General features: G+C 40.2%; 1 long non-coding RNA gene across 1 annotated transcript in view; it reads right to left on the bottom strand.

The window, feature by feature from the left end:
- Nucleotides 1–1,067: 1,067 nt before the first annotated feature.
- The window catches only part of LOC107566650 (uncharacterized), a 16,436-nt gene continuing 2,093 nt past the window's right edge, over nt 1,068–15,410 (bottom strand). The window contains exons 2-3 of the long non-coding RNA XR_001606532.1: nt 8,334–8,336; nt 1,068–1,080 (exon numbers count right to left, since the gene is read on the bottom strand). This is a non-coding gene — a long non-coding RNA (uncharacterized lncRNA). The remainder of the gene's footprint in view (nt 1,081–8,333; nt 8,337–15,410) is intronic.

Raw genomic sequence — 15,410 nt, 5'->3', positions numbered from 1 at the left:
AATCAAACTTATAGCAAAATGTGGTAGTTCTGTATGTTGTTTCAGGTTTAGCATCATCTGAAGTCCTCTGAGGGGTTGGCATCATCTCTTCTCAGCTGTTCTGGATCCAGACTGAAGCATGTGTAAATCCTAGTTACCACGGGATGTCGGGATGTTAACCCAAACTAAAGAATAATAATGTGCATTTGATCAGATATAACTGCAGTAAAGTAACAACTCTTTCAGTAATTTAGTGGGTACAGGATCTAACAGGCATGTTGTTGGTTTAGATGCAGTGATAAGTTTATTTAGCTCTTCCTGTCCTTTAGCTGTAAAGCACTGCAGTTTATCTTTTGGTGCGATGAATGAACCTGAAGTATTATATGCTGTAGAATCTACATTTGTTATTGTATTTCTGATGTTATCTATTTTATCAGTGAAGAAATTCATAAAGTCATTACTATTAAACTGTGCGGGAATATTTAGATCGGGTGGCGTCTGGTTATTTGTTAATCTAGCCACTGTGCTAAATAAAAACCTTGGATTGTTTTGGTTGTTTTCTATAAGTTTGTGGATATGTTCGGCCCTGGCAGCTTTTAGAGCCTTTCTATAGCTGGACATACTGTTTTTCCATGCAATTCTAAAAACTTCCAAGTTAGTTTTTCTCCATTTGCGCTCAAGACAAGGGAAACAGCTTCTAAAGTATTAGAGAAGATAGTGCCCATGTTGCTAGTAATTTTGTCTAGTTCATGTGTATTTATGGGTACACAGAGCAGTTGAGATAAATCAGGCAGGTTATTTGTGAATCTGTCTTTGGTGGCTGGAACAATAGTTCTGCCCGGTAGATAACGCGGAGCCATATAGTTAATATCAGTAATATGTGGCATGCACGATACAAGGAAATGGTCAGTAACATCATCACTTTGAGATACGATATCTATATCAGTAAGATCAATTCCATGCGATATAATTAAATCTAGTGTATGATTAAAACGATGAGTAAAATGACGAGTCCAAAAGAGTTTATTAGGTCAGTAAACGCAAGTCCTAATGCATCATTTGTATTATCAATGTGAATGTTAAAATCTCTGACAATTAGCGCTTTATCAACAGTTACCAATAGGTCTGAGAGGAAATCTGCAAATTCTTTTAGGAAATCTGTATATGGCCCTGGTGGTCTATACACAGTAGCCAGAGCAAGAGATACGATACATTTCTTTTGCATTTGTGACAGTGTAACATTAAGCATAAGTATTTCGAATGAGTTAAACCGGTATCCTGTCTTCTGAGTAACATTGAGAATATCACTATATATTGTTGCAACACCGCCGCCACGACCAGTCTGATGGGGCTCATGCTGGTTTAATCACGATCAGATTTTTTCTAGATCCTGCACTAAATTTATATTTTGACCTCACAATTCGGGGAACAGACACAGTCTTTATAGATTGTACAGTGCAAGTACTTCTATCATTTAAGCGGGTAGAACAAAAGTCATCAGGGCAGTTATTTGAGATTTCACTTACTAGTCATATGGTGCGTAGCGTCCTGGAGACGTCCGACAGGAGTTCCGCTCCGACTCTGCTGGGGTGCAGGCCATCAGCGCGAAAAAGCCTAGGACGCTCCCAGAAAAGATTCCAATTATTGACAAAGAGCAGTTTCTGTTCTTTATACCATGACAATAACTACTGAACTCTACTGAACCTTTCGTGTCCTCGTCGATACGTGGGAAGCGGTCCTGACACGATGATCGTCGTCGCGGGCGATGTGCGGCGCACCGTCTCGATCAGGCTCCTGAAGTCCCTCTTCAGTGTCTCCATCTGCCGCAGCTTAATGTCGTTAACCCTCGCGTTAAGCACGACCACTCCGGTGCTCTCGTCGCCCTTCAGGATCACGGGTATCTGCGCAGAAACATAGAGAACACGAGCACCAGGGAAACAGTGAGTGTGCAATTTACCTTCAGCTAACGTAGCACGGGCGTGCCGGATGATGGAGTCTCCGATGATCACAGCATCGTGTTTCGTCTCGCGGAGGGGAGCAAAGCGGTTCCGGGTGGAGATCTCGAAGACCGGAGGCGGCGGAGGGGGAGAGTTCGTCGCCCGGGGCCTGGCTCGCGTCTTTTGTTGAGGGTGCACCCAGGGTCCGTGGTGTCCCAGCGCCGGGGTGAAGGACATCTGGGAAGATCGCGTCCTGGATGCACTGGGTCTGTGCAAAGAAACACATGGAATAGAGGTGGTGGGAGAGTTAGCAGCGTGCTGTATACTTACCCAGGACTTGTGAGCGTCAGCCCGGGATGTTTCCAGCGCGGCTCTCCACTCTCTCAGCTGGGTCTGCCTCTCCACCAGGTCGCGATCTGCTTCTCCATGGCCTCCAACTCGAGCTGCATTTGGTGTGCAGCTGTTCCTCACCTGCACTCAAAATGTGTGAATAGAGTATTAGCAATGCAAGCAAGATTAGCTGCAACCCCGCTGGCGATGCTAACGGGCTATATGCTAATAGCGGATTCAGGAAATCAAAATAGAACTAGTGATAACAAGGCGCTCTGATTGTTTTTGTTGTAGAATACGATAGGGGATATATTCACACGTTATAGAAACGAAAATTATGGTGTATAAAATTGATTTTAAGATAAAATATGTACTCATCTCCACATGGCCTGCATTTTCCTGTTGCAACTGCAATGACAGATCAGGCCCTTCCATCCTCCTGCTATGGTGTACCGAATGCCATGTACTCAACACCTCCTAACTCATTTCTGCCCCCAGAACCTCCTGTCTTGTCTGGAACCAGTTTTTCTAACAAAACAGACCCCGTGCAAGTGCAACAAACTTCCATTGATCGACAGCGCACCTTACATTCAAACAGTGTCAACCTCCTGAGCTCCTATTTATGCTCCTATGACAGTGCCAGCGTATCCTGGTTCACACATGCATGCACAACAACCAATCCCCATGCAACAACCTCAGATTATACATCCGTGTGTGGCTGATCAGCAAGACACAAACAACCATGCCTCTGCAATGAACATGCCACAACCCAGTTTTACACAGACACACCAAGTACGAAATGTGCAAGTATTCAGCTGTGGTCCTGATTGCAGGATACTTATTGAAGACTGGATACAGGAAATGCGTTATCTCCTTGATGCTGGAGGGATGCCTGGAAATCTGGGTTTTTCTACAGTAGTGAGACATTTGAGTGGTGAAGCCAGGAGGCAGGTTCTGAATCTCCCGCCTAGTGAGCAGACTACGGGCAGAGCTTTTGAATAATTGCGAGCTGAGTATAGTGATATGCAGACATCTCTGGACCCATTAGCAGATTTTGCGAATCAGCATGTTCATACGCCATCGCTCTGGAGGCCACTTTACGTTCAGTGGAAGAGGCACAGTATGAAGGCCAACCTTTTCCAGACCGAGATAGCAAACTGGCTCATCAGTTCATGAGAGGATTGAGTGATGAGGAGGTTTATCACAGGCTAGCGCCAATGACGCCTAGGCTTCTAAGTTTCCGTGAACTTCAAGTGTAACTCTGTAACCTTGCTCGGGAGACAATGAAGTTTCAGACACAGCTGAAGGCTAAAAAGACATATGCCCAGGCTCAGTTTACGACTGCCAGTGGTAACCAGAGTGGAGAAAACTCAAGAACAGAGAAAGTGAACAGACAGAACTTGGATCTGACTGAGCTCACAGCCCTAGTAAAGAAACTGGGGAGCAGCCAAGAGGATAAGATCAACAGGTTAACCCAGTTGGAGGATAGAGTTGGAGCATCACAACAGACTGTGCTTCCTCTACCTTAACACAGTGTGATTGTACTGTGTTCCCATAGCATTTTAAGCAGACGCAGTACGAGTGTAATATCGACAGGGAACGTACTCGGTTACTAACGTAACCTCAGTTCCCTGAGATACGAGAACGAGTACTGCATTGCTAGCCATGCTATGTAGCCGCACGACTCAGTCATCGCTTCAGTCTAAGTAACCTGAGAATCCTGTGGCAAACACCCGCTTATATAGCCAGATGGCACTGCCCATTCTGGCGGGCTCTGGCCGGCTTTGTCGCCATAGACTCGTGCAGCTCTGCTGCGGAGCCATTGGTTCGTTTTTTATATACTGCACGAACCAACGGCCGTGCAGTTTCACTGCGTGATTGAAAAAGGCTTCAGTTCAGGATAAAAAATACTTTTTCCCATAGTGTCTTAAGGCAGACGCAGTACTCGTTCCCGTATCTCAGGGAACCAAGGTTACGTCAGTAACCGAGTACGTTATTCACTCCCCCCACCGACAATAACTATTTGTTATTAGGTAAGAAATTATTGTATTTTTGTTGAAAGGAAACTATTTTGTGGCATATTATTCAAGCAGATAACATCAGAACTTATACTTGTTAGCAATGTTAATAACATAACATCGATAGTGACCTGAGTGTTAAGATATGTGTTATGATCCTGATGCATTTTTCTGTGTATCATATCCTTTGCTTTTAAACTGTAGATTTTCACAAGGACTCAGGTTGAGGCAAGTGGACCTGTTACAGGAAGGCATCACTGGAAGCTCTTCCACACTGACTAAACTTGCTTATTGTCTGCGTGGAGTCTGCAAATCTGCAATTAAAAGAATGAAGAGAAGAGGTGACCTGAAAATTGGAAAAAGGCACGAAATAGTTTTCATTGATGAGAGCAAGTTTGGCCACAAAATAAAGATAATATATTTTCAATTACAACTGGTCATACTTTATAATAAAGATGAATGATAAAATAAATTCTTAAATTCTGTCATTTTTAGTACAACCGAGGAAGACGGAGCAACAGGGCATCATGGGTGTTTGGAATGCTTGGGGTCAAAGAGGAGTGCAGAAGACCCATTCTGAGAAGTTGTCAATCAGCGTTCAGCTCAACACCTCATGCCAATTCTCCAGAAGCATGTTAGACAAGGAAGCACTGTCGTCAGATGGGTGGAGAGCCTATAACTGTCTCAGAGATGCTGGATATAACCATATAACTGTGAACCATAAAGAAGTATTTGTTGATCCTCAGACAAGTGCTCACACACAAAACACTGCGAGGTTCTGGGGAGTCTGCAAGGCAACAGTGTGGAGATTTAGGGGGAATGGCACAGAAAGCAGGCTCAAAGACCACTTAAAAGTAATCAAGTGGACCTACTGGCGTGGTGACAAACATAAAAATGCCCCCTGGGTATGATTTTGCATGACATTAGAAGGAAATATCCTGTGTGAAAAAATGCAGATGCTTGGTTTATTCTTTGACCATCATCATTGTGTTAAAAGCAAATTTGTCAATGAACTGTTTGACTGTGATTATTGAAGATGTGTCTCATCTGTAGTTTGTTCTCTTGTTGAACCATAAAACAATAAACAGAATTCTTCACTGCAATATTTAATATCTCTTTTCTTATTGGAAAACAGCAAATGCTTACTTTAGAATAGGGAACATAATCTGAATTAGGGATGTAACAGTATGAAAATTTCTTATCACGATTATAGTGAACAAAATGCTCACTGTTATCAGTATTATCACGGTATTGTTAAAATGTGCTGGAAATGTTCAAAAAGTACTGACACACAAATCATTTCACTAAGTTTTACATTTAAAATCAACAAACAACAAATAAAATGAGTTTTTGTTTGCATAACTAAAACAGTAACATTGCCAATGATGTCCGGATTTTAAATGAGAACATGACTGACAACAGTTTATCTAATAGCATGTTCAAATATCTAATGTAAATGTTTAAATAATGCTTTGAAAAAGTTTCATAAATGGTAAACCTCACATTTCAGCTTTTAAATAAAGAAAAGGGTCAAGTCAAAAGGATAATTGATTAATAAATGATTATATGTATTTATCTGCTCCATAAATAATACTAGATATCTTATTGTTTAAATGTGTAGTATCCACATAAGCTTGTTTTTCATCAACCAAATTTATCCAAAATTGACAGCAGGGCATGCTAATTCGGTCCGTTTTTTGATCTACACACCTTTCACTTTTTAAGACTAAAACAAAAGATGGCTTCATTGTTATTCTTAATTAAAAAGCATAACAACAATAAAACAGTAAGATACAATGACAAACTAGCTTATAAAACGTTTATTAACAAAAACGAATAAGACGAGGCATGGCATACAAATCCGTGTATTATTCGATCATTCGTTTTTTGATTTACTATTGACAGTAGAAAAATTAGAAAACGGCTCCTTTTTTGTTTTTTCGTTTAGGGGAAGAAAAATGAACTGCTTGAATATTCGATTTCTACACGTGGGCGGGAATTAAACGCCCCTTTCTGCTGATTGGTCAGCCGAAGATCAAACCGTGTCGTCATCAGTTCATCCGCAGTATCACACAGGTCTCGGTCTCCTTGAGCATCTTTCTGGCGCATGCCACAAACATGAACCACAGTGAATACTTGTCTTTTAAAAGGCTTCATTTAGATTATTTGACGTTAAATGCATCATATAAGTCACTTTGGAATAAATCACAGTAGGTGTTACGGGGCTGACGAGACGTGAGACTTGCGGATCCATGTGCAAGCTTTTTATTGGAGAAGACAGAGACGTGGTCATAACAGGCAGGGTCAAACAAAGACAAACAGGTATATGGCGGGCAAAACACAAGAATAGTCCTAGGGCTAGCGCAGGTCGACGATCGGCAGACGGAATCAAAAAAGGGGCAAGACTAAGGGAGAAATCCAGGAAACCAGGTGAAGATCAGAACCGGAGAAAACAGACAAGGCGAGGCAAAACTAGGCTAAGGCTAAGGCTAAGGCAGGGAAACTAATGAGGGCTCTGTAAAGTAGCTATCTAAGGATAAGATATGCGCTGAACAATACTCGGCAGAGGGAAGGGATCAGAGTGAGTGTTAAATAGTGAGGGAGTGATATGAAACAGCTGGGTGCAATCAGTGTTAACAGCTGTGTGCAATCCGTGCTGAGTGCAATCAGTGCAGTGAATGATGGGATATGTAGTCCGGGGTGATGTGCAACAATGTGTAGTGCGAGAGTCAATGAAATTGGAAAGGGTGACCTATGATGGCTAACAGAAGGAAGCTCATGGACCGGATTCGTGACAGTAGGCTTATGGATCATGATAAAAAAAGCGACTTAAGAACCGCTGGTCTACACAGAAGAAAGCCCTCTGCCCCGGTGTCGAGTTATTCCTTAGTCTGTTTGATGAGAAAAAATATGAAATGTAGTTGCAATAAAATGAGTAATTAATCCATACAACTGCAGCAGTGGAGGACTATTATTCTGCTGCGTGATACTGCGGAAGAACTGATGACGGCATGGTTTGATCTTTGGCTGACCAATCAGCAGAAAGGGGCGTTTAATTCCCACCCATGTGCAGAAATCAATTATTCAAGCTGTTTATTCATTTTTCTACCCCTGAGCGAAAAAATAAAATTTAAGCTGAATTCTCTTTTTTAAATTTTTGAAAAAAAATGAAAAAACGAAAAAGGAGCCGTTTTCTAATTTTTCTACTTTCAATATTAAATTAAAAAACGAATGATCGAATGATACACGGATTCATACACCACATGCTGTATTATATACCGACTAATAAATTACAGAACGTTTAGCAAACACTGAGGAATCAAATAAATAAAAAAGAGAGCCTCCATAGCATAACGTGAGGTAAACAGCAAAGATAACAAGCTTTTCAAAATGAAAACAAAAAGAAAAGTAAAACTAAACTTGCTGTCGGTGACAGTGCTTGCATGTTTTTGTCCCACAAGAATACCAACATGTTCACCTTTGGTTTAAGAAGCGGTCTTTTACTTTACTTTAGCATGAAACCCATCCATCGTTACCTCAATATTCACGTCATTTTTGCTGCACGCAGCTTCACGCTCCTGACGCGGCGAGTATAAACCAGGCTCTACACTCGAAGAGCTGCGCAGCTCAAACGAGTCGCACGGTTTCGTTATGCTTTCAGTTTCGTTTGCCGTTTGATGTTTCTCACATGCAACAGAAATGCAGCGCTTATGAGTTAAACAATGCGGTGGTCGCGCCAGTGCGACCGCACACAAAATTTAGTCGCACCGACAGATTTTTTAATCGTCAAACCGGTAATCGTTACATCCCTAATCTGAAGTAATACTGTATTTATTAGTGAGAAATGTGCTTGTTAGGTATTAATAAATTCAGGGAATGGGGAATATTTCGTTTTTAAATAATTTGTTAGTATAGAACAACTGCTAGAAAGACTGTGCTTTTGTGTAACTGTCACGGAATGCCAGGAGGAAACAGGGTAAATTCCATGTGCAGTTTATTGAAAATAATAACAGAACAAAACAGAACAAAACGTTGCAAAAGGTAATCCAAAACCTGACACCGACAACACCAACTAAGAAGACAATACAATCCAGACGCAAATGACAGACAGAGAAGGCATGATATATATAGCTGGGTTAATGATGAACAGGTGTTACCGATAAAACCAGGATTAGTGAGCAGGGGACTATGGGAAATGGAGTTTAACACAAACAACGAAAACAAAAGAGCGCCCTCAAGTGACCAGTCCAGGTCACCACAACAAACACTGTGACAGTAACATCACAGTGTTTTTCAGCGAATTTAAATGTCTGTGATGAAATGCCTATTCTATATTTATTTCATACTTATAAGCTACAAATTCACACTGTACTGAGAACTTATAAAGTGTGTAATTCGCACAATACAAGCTATTCGTTTGTTTTATTTTTAGCTAATTAGTACAGTGTTAGGACAGAAACAAGTATAAATGGTCTATAAGACAAAAATAAGACAACAACCAATGGTAACGCTTTAGATTACAACCCGCAAAGAACTATGTAAGTATACTGAATTTACGGTGTACGTTTGTGTAATTATAGTGTACCTATAAAGAACATACGTGTCGGTATAAGGGAACAATGTGTTACGTTTGGGTAATAAAGGGGTAACAACCAGATATGCAACCTGCAAAGAACTGCGTAAGTAAACTGAAGTTACAGTGTAACTTTTTTTGTAATTATAGTGTACCTATTTAGTACCTCCGTGTAGGTATAAGGGAATAATATGCGAAGTTTGGTAAAATTACAAATCATTGTAAAGTATTTTGAAACTAAGAGGTGCTTATTCTAATATTACGTGGTATGTATGGCCTAAACAACAATCTTATGTTTGGGAATGATTTAGAAAGACGATATATACTTTTTATAATTTTATATTGGTATTTTATTATAGGCGTATATGTATTTTTTAACCATGGGGTACACATTCTATTATTAAAGGATGGACATGATGGAGATTACTGAACAACAAAACTGGACATCTAGTGAAATGAGTTAATGAGTTTCTGCTATGATTTATAATTCACGAGTCTACTTACCTTATGAAAGCCTATTCGTCGATTTCAGCAACTTCACACCAGCAACTTCTCAACGCCACTATCACCAAATAACTTTGCATGATACACCATCAAGGTTCAATGCAGCTTAAAACAAGCTTACCTCTTTCCAGCTGTTCGCAGAAAAAATACATGATACAACATTTGTATTTCAGTGGATGTATACTGTGGTGTTTTTATAGCGAACATTTTTTTTAGAGGGTTTAATTTGGCCATCGAACAATTAAATTAAAACTAGTGCAATATTTTTCTCTATAATTACTGTGCAAATGTACACTTGTTCTGTGTTTAAGTTCAACTTGTTCCTACCTTATACCATGTAGTTACAGGGTAAATACAACATTTGCGGGCTGTAAATTAAAGTGGTGCTTTGTTCCCCCATTGTTACATGTAGTTACAGGGTAAATACAACATCTGCGGGCTGTAAATTAAAGTGGTGCTTTGTTCCCCCCTTGTTCCATGTAGTTACAGGGTAAATAAAACATTTGCGGGCTGTAAATTAAAGTGGTGCTTTGTTCCCCCCTTGTTCCGGCGCTGACGAGACGTGAGACGTGCGAATCCAAGTGCAAAGCTTTATTAATAGACATGGTAGAGACAGGCAAGGGTCAGACAATAGCAACAGTTATGTAGAAGGCAAGACACAAGAATATATCCTAGGGCTAGCGTGGGTCTACGATCGGCAAACAGGATCAAGAGGGCGAGACTAGAGGGATAAGTTCAGGTACAAGGCAAGGTCCAGGCAAGGGCAAACAGTATCAGAATAGGGCAAGACGAGAGGGGGAATCCGAGATACACAGGCGAAGATAAGGACACGAGGAAACAGACAAGGCAGGACTAAGCTAAGGCTATGAAAACTAACGGGCTCCGTAGAGTAGCTATCGCTAAGAGAGTGATAAATGCTATAGAATACTCAGCAGCTTGACGGGGATCAGAGTGAGCGTTATATAGGGAAGGTGTGATTGATGACAGCTGTGTGCAATCAGTGCTGTGTGTAATGTAAGGAATTTTAACTCAGTTGTAAGGGAATTAATTATTATTAATTTAAGTTTTAGAGGACTAGGATCTGAAGAGCCTAATTCAACCTGATTCGAACTGATTCTAAATTTGATAGTTTACACTTTAAATCAAGGGTCGTCCAGCGAGCCGGTGATTCTCAGTATAGTTTAACAAATTAAATATGTGTTTTCCTGGCCACGGTCAACACACTTATGATAATTTGTTAGCTCTTTAAGAGATTATTATGAGTAAGTTACGAGCTAGGCAGCAAGCAAGGGATCTTTTGGCAACAGTTTTAACCTTGAAATTATATGACACCAGACAATTGATTATTTATAAATGAAACGAGAATTTTATTGGCTATCCTAGATTACATAAAACTAACTAAAACACACAAAAATACACACACACATGTACAGTTTCTTAGACTGCGAGTAGACTGAGTTTCATAGTTCTACCTCGTTTTCAAATTTAAGTTTTAGAGGACTAGGATCTGAAGAGCCTAATTCAACCTGATTCGAACTGATTCTAAATTTGATAGTTTACACTTTAAATCAAGGGTCGTCCAGCGAGCCGGTGATTCTCAGTATAGTTTAACAAATTAAATATGTGTTTTCCTGGCCACGGTCAACACACTTATGATAATTTGTTAGCTCTTTAAGAGATTATTATGAGTAAGTTACGAGCTAGGCAGCAAGCAAGGGATCTTTTGGCAACAGTTTTAACCTTGAAATTATATGACACCAGACAATTGATTATTTATAAATGAAACGAGAATTTTATTGGCTATCCTAGATTACATAAAACTAACTAAAACACACAAAAATACACACACACATGTACAGTTTCTTAGACTGCGAGTAGACTGAGTTTCATAGTTCTACCTCGTTTTCACGAGTGATGTAAATTCACCTTAAGAATTTACAGAGCAGAGAATTTTTCTTAATTTTACTGCTTAAGTGAGCTCAACACCAATTCAGCAGATTAGAGAGTTGTTCGTTTACTTGCGTTCTGCTGGTTGACAGCTGAGGTGATTCCGTGGCTGACTTCCTGGATGTCTTTGAGGGAACCCCGTTACTGGTTGGTCGCTGAGGTGACGTCGGAATGACGTTTAAATGACGTTCTTTTGGAAAAGCCCTCCGGAGATTGGTTGGTTTCTTTATGACGCGGAGGCTGCAGCAGTTTTGCTAAAAGTCTTAGTTTGCAAGACTCAGAGTTCTTTGAAGATTGCGAAGTTTCACTGAAGTGTTTTTGTGTTAGGTGAGATGTGGTCGCTTTTGATGGTAAGCGCGTGAGCACACTTGGAGTGCTCGTTACAGGCGACCGGCGAGAAGCCGAAGAAACAGCAAGCAAGCAAATCTGTCTGCATTGGGTTTTTGTTCCGCTGCATAAGTCCGTCCCACGACGCAACCTTCCAATCGCCTTCTTGCGCAGACGGAGCGTGCATATATTAACAAGAGCCCCCATTTATTATGTGGCGACATTAAGATTTGCAGGTTTTGTTAATACTCCTATATAGTGTCGTTCAACTCATATTGTTTGAAATAACAGCTTTTCACTTATTTCAATATTCTGCAATTATCACAAGTTTCCGTTCCACACATTTTAATATCCTTATTTCCTAAAAAGGGTAATAAAACACTGATTAAATTTGCACCGATTACATGAAACACGTCAAGCATATATATAAGACATACAACATATTATTTGTGAATCTGGTTGCCCTGTTATGCGCATAAATTATTATCTGTTGAAATAGTCTGTTGTAAGTTTTTCGTGTCCCTTTGTCTGACCGAAGAGAGAGAAAAGGGTGCGTCCTTTTTTGGAATGCAAAGGAGGTCATTCTCGTGTCAGAGCATGAGAGTCTGCCAAGCTTCTCCTGGACAGAGAGAGTTCTTAATTGGCCACTTTCTGTTTATCAGATTTAGCAATTTATGTGTTAACGGTCCTGAGGTCCAGGAGTGTCTGTCACTGGAATTCTGTCTAGATGCCAGGCTCTTTGTTCCGTGGTCCATTAGATGGTTTATTTATGCTGAAGCCAGTCACGAAACCTACTGACGTTCTGTTGCTTAAATGAATCCAGATGGGGTAGGGTCAGTTCTTGTTGTTTCTTGTAAAGATAAGCAGAGAGAGACAGGAACTGCTGAGACCCTGAGCTGACCCTGTACGTAGTTTTATGACTGCAGAGGGCTGGAGAGAAGAACCTTTAGTTTTCCCGGTGGAATGTATAGATTCAATGTTCGTTTGTGTTCGTTTATAGATTCAAGGGTTTCAATATCTTGAAGGCCGGAATCCTACAGCAATCAACTGTGTGTGTATAATCAGTGCAATGGATGATAGGAACTGTAGTCCGGGTGAAGTGCAACAGTGGTGTGGTGCAAGAGTCCATAGTAGTGGAAAGGTGACCTCTGGTGGCAAGCAGACGGAAGTTCATGGACCGGATTCGTGACACATGTAGTTACAGGGTAAATACAATATTTGCTGACTGTAAATTAAAGTGGTGCTTTGTTCCCCCCTTGTTCCATATAGTTACAGGGTAAGTGGCTACAACAAATTGCTCTGAAACTATTGTTTATACAGTAGGTCATACATACATACATTATATATCAGGTAATGTATCAATAAACATGGTGGACTGTTTTATTTAATTCAAATATTGTTTGCAATTCACTATAGGCCTACTGCTGGGTTAAATTAACCCAAAATGGGTTTTAAAATTAAAATCACACACAATATGACAACAATAACAACCAGTGGTGGAAAGAGTACTGAAAATTTGTACTTAAGTACAAGTACTGTTACATTGCTGAAATAATACTCAATTACAAGTAAATGTACTGGTGCCAAAACAGTACTTAAGTAAAAGTACAAAGTACTCTTCTCAAAAACTACTCAGAGTACTAGTTACTAGTTAGCCAGCTATATTTAATGAATTCCCAAAAAATATTCATTCACATCAAAGAACATGAAAGGTTGTGGCTAGAAGGGATACAGCTCCGACAAGACTAAACTAACAATGAAATTTAATTTTCTACCTATTAGATTGTTTTTTTTATTAACGTCTATACCTACCCCAACCCTAAACCTAGCCCTTACAATAATGCAAAAAAATATTAATTGTTGTACAGTGTGACAAAAATTGCACTGTATTTTTGTGCGCATGCCCAGTAGTGCTATATGTATCTCTTCTAGCCTTAACCCAAGTGAAACGGAATATTGAATAAAGGGCGAGGTTTTATTGTGGTGCTCCTCCTCTCCACCTCTTGCTCACAGCAGATTCATGGTTGGATAGTGGTTAAGAATATCTGCTTGTTACGTCTGACATCACGCTTCACTGCTTCTGGGTCCTAACGCTCTGCAACACAAAACAACAAACTGTGCTAATATACACCCATGATGCCATGTAATACTGAAAAATTATAACCCTACACTCTAAAAAAAAAGTTCTTCAGTGGTTTGTAATGTCTGATTACTTTTCTTAGGGAATTAATTATTATTAATTCATTCAGGTTTTGAGAGGACTCGAATCTCAAAATTCGATGTCAACCTGATTAGAACTGATTTCAAATTTTAATAGTTTACACCTTATCAACGGTCGTCCAGCGAGACGTTAATGTCCGTGTATCTTAACAATCTATGTGTATTTTCCTTGGCCACAGGTCAATACATTTATGATCATTTGTAAGCTCCTAGCGAGGTAACGTGATCTTGGCAAGGTTTGACTTTAAAATTATACGACACCAGACAATGATTCTTTATAAATGAAACACGAATTTATTGGCTATGCTAGATTACATTAAACTAAGCTAAAACACACACATACAGTTCTGAAGAATGATGTTAACGGAGTTCTGAGGAAAGCCCAAAGTTTTAGCAAGATATTTGCTACAGTTCTTTTACTTGCAACCTGAGAAAATCACAAAGCAGAGATTTTCTTATCTTTACTGCTTAACTCAATTCACCAGTTCAGCACCTATTTCAGCAGATGGAAGACCTTGTTTGTACTTGCGTTTTTGGGTGACAGCTGAAAGCTGAATGGTTGCTCGTGGCTGCTGGAGGGAATTCCGTTGCTGATTGGCTGTTGATCTGGTGCCTGAATGACGTTTGGATGACATCTTTTTGGGAGAGCCCTCATTGGATTGGTTGGTTGCCGGGCTACGGAGGAGCCTCGGGCGGTTTTTCTGAGACAGTCTAAGTTTGCAAGACTTTAAGTTCTTTGAAGATCTCTGACGATCATGAAGTTTCAACTGAAGTGTTTGAGTTTTAGATGACCGATCGCTATGATGGTAAGCATGTGAGCACAAGTTGGAGTGCTCTTAACACTGCGAAAGGCGAAGAAGCAAGCAAGCACACTCGAGTCTGTCTTGCATTGGGTTTTTGATCCGCGGCATAAGTCCGTCCCATGACGCGATCTTCCAGTCGACTTCTTGCAAGGCGGAGCGTGCATACATTAACATGAGGCTTTAATTCATCATATTGAGGACACCATCTATAAAAGTTTTGTTAATCCTTCTATAAAGTTTCTTAAATGCAAGTATTGTACATACTATTAACGTTTACTTCATTTCAGAATTCTGCATTTGTCGTGCCCATTCGTTCAAGATTAAACTTCACATATTACACACATTTTAATAACCTTATTTCCTAAAAAAGGGTAATAAAACACTAATTAAAGTTGCACCGATTACATGAAACACGTCTAGCATATATAAGACATACAACATATTATTTGTGAATCTGGTTGTCCTGTTATGCACGTAAATGATTATCTGTTGAAATTGTCTGTTGTAAATTTCATGTCCCTTTGTCTGTGACAGGAGAAACGCGCGCTTTTCTGAAAGTAGTAAAAGGATGCGTCCCTTTTTTGGAATCCACGGGGGAAAGGGGAGGTGTCCTGAGGTCATGCCCATGCCACGAGTGTCGATCTGCCATCCTTCTGCTGGACAGGGAGCTCTTAATCTGTCGCGTCATGGGGTGTCTGTCGCTGGAACATTTCCAGATACCATGTTCTTTGTTCTGTTGTTTATTAGCTGGTTTATTTATGCTTTTATGCTG

This window comes from Sinocyclocheilus grahami, unplaced genomic scaffold (genome assembly GCF_001515645.1).
Source record: "Sinocyclocheilus grahami isolate Dianchi unplaced genomic scaffold, SAMN03320097.WGS_v1.1 scaffold1090.1, whole genome shotgun sequence".
Taxonomy (NCBI): Eukaryota; Metazoa; Chordata; class Actinopteri; order Cypriniformes; family Cyprinidae; genus Sinocyclocheilus; species Sinocyclocheilus grahami.
Note: the sequence above shows the minus strand (reverse complement) of the source record. Positions and strands in the feature narration are given on the sequence as shown.